Source organism: Coregonus clupeaformis, chromosome 24 (genome assembly GCF_020615455.1).
Source record: "Coregonus clupeaformis isolate EN_2021a chromosome 24, ASM2061545v1, whole genome shotgun sequence".
Taxonomy (NCBI): Eukaryota; Metazoa; Chordata; class Actinopteri; order Salmoniformes; family Salmonidae; genus Coregonus; species Coregonus clupeaformis.
This window is the reverse complement of record NC_059215.1, coordinates 54,143,659-54,150,488: the sequence shown is the minus strand read 5'-3', so window position 1 is coordinate 54,150,488 and position 6,830 is coordinate 54,143,659. Positions and strand designations below refer to the sequence as shown.

The 6,830-nt window shown below is 44.4% G+C and overlaps 1 protein-coding gene across 1 annotated transcript in view; it reads left to right on the top strand.

Annotated features, from left to right (window-relative positions):
• cacnb3b (calcium channel, voltage-dependent, beta 3b) overlaps positions 1-5,607 on the top strand; it is a 63,396-nt gene extending 57,789 nt beyond the window's left edge. Inside the window, exon 14 of the mRNA XM_041845480.2 lies at positions 5,469-5,607. The gene's annotated coding sequence lies outside the window, so the exon portion shown is untranslated. The remainder of the gene's footprint in view (positions 1-5,468) is intronic.
• The last annotated feature ends 1,223 nt before the right edge of the window (positions 5,608-6,830 follow it).

Genomic DNA, 6,830 nt, shown 5'->3' with positions numbered 1-6,830 from the left:
GCTTGTCTAAGCCCAAACAGCCCGCTCTCCTCATCAATGTGTAGGCTGTGTCAACCCAGCTAGAACCATCACTGTACAACAGTCTCTGGGCTGCTTAAAGCCGGAAAGCCATGATCCTAGAGGAAATGTCCACCAGGCCTTGCCCACCCTCGTGCAGTGGCAGGTACAGGGCTGCAGCTTTAATCCAGTGTTGTCCAGACCAGAAGAAATTGACAAGGGTCCTCTGAAGCTCTTGACCCTTTGGTGGCTGCAAAATCATTAGTCTGTGCCACAGGGTAGAGGCAGCAAGATTATTGGCTACCAGTACCCTTCCCCTATAAGACAGCTGGGGCAGCACCCATTTTCATCTTGACAGTCTGGCACACACTTTCTCCTCTACACCCTCCCAGTTCTTTTTCTGAAAGACATCGTAGCCTAGAAAAACCCCCAATGTCTTCATCCCATCTCTGCCCCACTGAAGCCCCCCTGGTAACCGTGGAGCGGACCCCATCTGAAGCTGACCTGCCCACAGCGCTTCACTCTTTCCCCAATTGACTCTAGCTGAGGAGGCCCCCTCATACACATTTAAAACGTTTGAGAGAACCTTAACATCCTCACCCCCTGTAATAAAACGGTCACGTCATCTGCATACGCAGACAGTGCTATCGTGGGACCCTTCATTACACCTGGCACAGAGAAACCAGTAAGCTTCGCTCTTAAAAAACAAAGCATTGGTTCAATCGCCAGACTATATAACTGCCCTGAAATTGGGCATCCCTGCCTGATGCCCCTTTGGACAGGGATGGGGCAACTCAAACCACCCCCCACCTTCACCATACACAAGGCCCCAGCATACAGTAAATTCATCCAAGACAAAAAAAAAAAAAAAAAAACATCCCCAAACCCAAAGGCTTTCATTGTTTTAAACAAGTACTGGTGGTCCACACGATCAAAAGCCTTCTCCTGATCCAAAGAAAGTAAACCCACATTTACATCAGACAGTTTACAAATGTCTAAAACATCTCTTATTAGAAACAAGTTGTCAACAATAGAGCGATCAGGTACACAGTAGGACTGGTCCTTGTGGACCAACAATCCCAGATACTCTTTCAACCTGTTTGAGAGACATTTAGAAACAATTTTATATTCTGCACACAGCAAAGCAACAGGTCTCCAATTTTTTATTAGAGCCAAATCCCCCTTTTTTGGCAACAGTGAAAGTACAGCACGTTGACAAGATACAGGAAGAGAGCCCTCATGAAAAGATTCACACACCAATAGACCCCCAAAAGTGCTTATAAAACTCAGATGGTAAACCATCAATGCCAGGGGCTCGGCCTGTTGAGAGCTGCATAACTGCTGTGGACAGCTCTTGCAGTGTAATGTCAGAGTCCAATACGACTCTTTGCTCAGGTCCAAATTGAGGAAGACCGTGTAACAACTGTTCAGTACACAGAGAGTCACAATCATCCGCCTTATAGAGGGCAGAGTAGAAATCCATGGCATGATGACGCATTTCACTGTCATCCATGGTCACCTTCCCATCAGGGAGACGAAGGCAGACCATCTGTTTACGTTGCAATGTCGACTGTCCTAGGTTTTTTTTTAAAGCACTAGGAGCATCCATATCCTTGAGGGAAGCGAAACGAGACCTAATCAAGGCACCCTTCACTCTTTCATGCAGAAACGACCTCAGTTCATGTTTCTTGTCCTGTAAGTTCATGACTAGTCCGGGGTCATTCTGAGTGAGCAACTTCAATTCAATAGATTTGATGTCCTCTTCAAGGGCCCTGATAGTCTCTTTAACTTCAATACTAGACAGAGCAGTATACTGTTGACAAAATAATCGTATTTGGGCCTTCCCAACCTCGCACCATTGTCTCAAGGACTAAAAAGTCCCTTTTGTAACCCTCCATTTTTCCCAAAACAACAAAAACTTTTCACAAAACATGACATCATGTAACAATTTAACATTAAAATACCAATAAGATGATGACCTTCGTGGACAGGACAAGTGAATATCAACAGTGACAATATGGTGATCAGAGAAACCCACAGGAGTAATGTCACACCTTCCAACCCTACTACAGTATTGCTCAGATACATACAACCTGTCTAACCTTGCTGCACTGTCATGACTTTCATTAACTTTTAGCCATGTGTACTGCCTAACTTTTGCATTCCTTACTCTCCACACATCAGAAAGCTCAAACTCAGTTAACAGACCAGACAGGCAAGTGGCTGACCGCAGGTGAGGTTCTTCAGCGGTGCGATCAACAGTAAAATCCACTGTACAGTTCCAGTCCCCCCCTAAAACCATACACCCCTCTTGGTCACACTGTCTTAAGGTTTCCTTTATTTTATCAAAACCAACAATACGCTCTGTACCCTCATTAGGAGCATAAACATTCAAAAAAAACTAACAAAAACCCAATAACATCCACCTTGACCAATAAAACCCGACCCTTGACAATCTCTGTTGTAGATACCACAGTCACCCCTAAGCCTGAAGAAAACAAGATTGCCACCCCAGCACTGAAATTAGTACCATGACTGGGTAGATGCTGCCCCTCCCAACACATATCCCAGTCAACCTCATTTTCCTCATCACTATGTGTCTCCTGTAGGAAAACTACATTAAGCCTTTTCTGTTTTATTACTTCTAATACCCAAGCCCTCTTATTCCTGTCCCTTCCTCCATTAATATTGAGAGAACCTACCCTTAGTATCTCCTTATAGAAAAGAAAAAGGAAAAGCAGAAGATACCACAGAGAAACCAGACAAAGAGAATAAAACACCCTATGAGGCATAATCATCATTATTTAAATGTTCTCTTAACCTGACCACGTTCCCACCACCTTTTGCTGCTGCAACAGCAGTAACAAATTTCCTCAAGCGAAAACACTTCTTCTCACTCAACTGGTCTAACCCCACCGTCTTCTGTAACATCACAGCTGACCTCACAAATGTATCAACATCAAAATAATCTGCCAATTTGACAGATTTCCCAAAAGTCTGATCCAGAAACCCATTTACCTCCTCTAGATCGTAAATTGAGTCCTCACCAGCTGATATCGTATCAAGAGAGATATCCATATCCTTCTCCTGATCCTCCTCAACTGAGGCCACAGACCACTGACTCCCCTCTACCACATCCCTTTCAACACTCCCCACTTGCACCCCATCACTCGTACCAGGCATCTCCTCCACTACCTGGGAGACTAGCCCCACCTGAACCCCATTACTCGTAGTGGGCATCTCCTCCACTACCTGGGAGACTAACCCCACCTGAACCCCATTACTCGTAGTGGGCATCTCCTCCACTATCTGGGAGCCTAGCTCCACATGAACCCCCTCCTGTACCCCAGCACTCATAGTGGGCATCTCCTCCACTACCTGGGAGATTAGCTCCACATGAACCCCCTCCTGTAACCCATTACTTGTAGTGGGCATCTCCTCCACTACCTGAGAGATTAGCTCCACATGAACCCCCTCCTGTACCCCAGCACTTGTACTGGGCACCTCCTCACCAGTCTGAGGAAATGGCTCTTCAGATCCATCCTTACCTTCTACAACAATATTTTTCTGCTGCATAACATTTCCCTCTGGTACAAGTTGCAACTCTGTGCCCTCAACACAGACAACTTGTTCCTCAGCAACAGATGCTTGTGGCTGCTCTACCGCTGTCAGCCCACCTCTCCCTACATCAGTGGGCCCAGGCGATATGAGGACCACCTGCGCCCCTCCCTCTGCCTTCTCCCTTTTCGGGCAAGCATGTCGCTTATGGCCAACATCCCCACACTCAAAACACCGTTGACTACCCGTACTAGCATAAGCCATATACAGTCTATTGTCATACTTGACTTTCAACGATAACTCCAAAGTCTGCTCCGGTGAGTCCAAAAACATAAACACCTGTCGCCGAAACGACATAACCTGTTTCAACGCCGGGTGTTTGCAACCCAACGGGACAACCTTAATTGAACTTGCAAACTTCCCAAAGCGCAATAACTCACGCTCCAATAGCTCATTTGGAATAAACGGCGGTACATTTGAAATCTTTACCCTTGTTGACGGAGAAAAAAGCGGCGTAACTTGAATAAACATTCCTTTAAGAAGTACGCCATGCTCAACCATACGATAAGCAACATTCTCATATCCTACCTTCTCTCCTACGGCGACCAGAACCTCCTCCACCGTGACAGTAGCTTCAGTAACACACCTAAAGCCGTGCCGAAGTGACAGGGACGGCGTCCCCATTCGGGCTGCCATCCCCACCAAAATCAGGGTAATTTCGACACGAAAAACACTATACTTAATTCTACCACAACAAGAAAATAGAAATAATAACCTTAATCATGCATAGAAGAAAAAAGGATATCACCAAGAAAAGGAAAACCGAAAGAAAACCCAGGATATCTAACTCTACACATCCCTCGCACTTAGCACTCACTCAAACAATTCCCAGCATGCACCAAACACTCCCAGCATGGAGAGAGAGAGAGAGAGAGAGAGAGAGAGAGAGAGAGAGAGAGAGAGAGAGAGAGAGAGAGAGAGAGAGAGAGAGAGAGAGAGAGAGAGAAAGAGAGAGAGAAAGAGAGAAAGAGAGAGAGAGAGAGGCATGATAAGGAAGAGGAGGAGGAGAATGGAGAACACCCCCTTAACAAAGACGGACTCCCACCTCCACGCTGCTCCCTGCTGGAGTCCTCCCAGAGACGCGTGGTGCGTCTCAGGCACTGCAACAGCACGCATCGGGAACACACACCAGAGGAGTGACCGGACCGCCATCTTTTCCCAGACCAAACCCTCCTCGCCCCTTACACCCCAAAACCTCACTCTTCACCCCTACCCCACCCTAACCCTCCCTGCTAGCAGCACTCTTCACCCCTACCCCACCCTAACCCTCCCTGCTAGCAGCACTCAAAACCACTTAGCGGTACCACCCAAACAGTTTGGTACAACCCAAACTGTCACCACTGAACCAGCCGATGTGTTTCCACTAAGAGCAGGCCTTTCCAGACACAGATGGGTTGGTTCAGTTCACATGCTGAAACAACAAGTGTAATCGAATGCTTATTAATGACTGTAGCATAGCGTGGCATAGGTCACGGTGTCTTCCTAAAAATGACTGTCCAAACTGAATTCATTAATGTGCGTACCAAACAGTACAGTACAGTACATTAGAGTGCAGAACAGTAGCCCCCCACAATCAACAATTCCTCTCTTTAAAGGTTTGAATTCTAAAGCTTTCTAAAGATACACTGAGGAATGCAATTAAAGACAATGACATATCTCCCATATTACAGACCACTTCTGTATGTCTTCCATCACTACAATTTTCGGGATTTAAAGATTTGACTGAATATTTGCTGGAATTAGGGCCCACTGGGCAGTAGCAGAGTGGTCACCACTGTGTTCAGATGTGTTCAGGCACCTGGGCTAGTATAGACTACCGTATGTAATGAACTTACCTTTCTCTTTCTTTATAGATGTGGTAAAGAGATCAATCCAACTCCACCAAAATGCCATGGCAACGCCATTCAGAATCTCCTCATTGCCCTCCATAAAAATGTACCTACCTTTAGGATATTGTTTATATGTGTATTTGGAGTAAAAATCTGATTTAAATGCTTGTATGGATGTCAACCCCAACACATGTTCATGTCATCGTCACCAATCAACTGATTTACACTTAAAAACGGCTTCAAGTACCACCACCGATTTCTATATGCTAGCTATGCTAGCAGCTTATACGAACAGAAGTTAGCATTTAGCAGACGTTTTTTATAATCACGAAAATGACTATTTCTAAATATTATGCAGCGAAAACAGTAGCAACCACATTGTGGGCCTGTTAGAACACAAAGATCTTGACAGATTTGCCGAATATCCACTTTGTAAAATCTGATTTTTGGAATGTGCCCCAATGACGTCGTCCTTGTTCTTTCCCCATGGTCTGCGTTCCATTGATCTCTTTATGGCATATATTGCTTGCTTTCTCTTGCTTGAAAGCTTGTTTTTTTCCCTGGCCTGTTTTGTATTGTGTTTCCGTAACTAACTGTTTTTTGTAGGCGTTATGTAGTGACACAGAGGAATCAAACATGTATAAATCAAAGCACATCAAAGCACATTATCAAAGCACAATCTTGCACATTGTCATCTACAACTCTTATGTATATTTATCATGTATCAACAGAGTGGATCAACAGAAGATCAGAGTAGCTTTTCCACTAATCCACCATTCAGTTTTGTCATTAAATCCACCAATCAGATCGCAGACTGGGACCCAGATAGGAGGAGTCAGACCCCACACTTTTGCTTGTCTGCCTGAAATGTCTATTTTTTTATTTAATTTTTATGACCAAAAAGATCATCAGTACTTGAGGAGATACATTTACCATTTGTAGGGAAGTTCTAAACATTTAGGCAACAAACAAATACTCTCCCTAAAACCAATTCCAGACTGTCCAGAATGTATTCTGGCATGCCTTATCACTGTACAGCCTACAGGACAGGACTGTACCTGTCCTCCCACTGTTTGACCTGGCAGGATCCAACATGCTCTGTTTCCTCAGACACTCCATCACACTCAATGTAGGCTATATGAGCAGTTGATTAGCACTTCTGATAACAAGTTCAGTTAAAGTTCTGGTAACAAGTTCAGTAAACGTTCTGATCATAAGTTCAGTTAAAGTTCTGATAATCAGTTCAGTTAAAGTTCTGATAATCAGTTCAGTTAAAGTTCTGATAATCAGTTCAGTTAAATTTCTGATAACAAGTTTAGTTAAAGTTCTGATAACAAGTTCAGTTAAAGTTCTGATAACAAGTTCAGTTAAAGTTCTGATAACAAG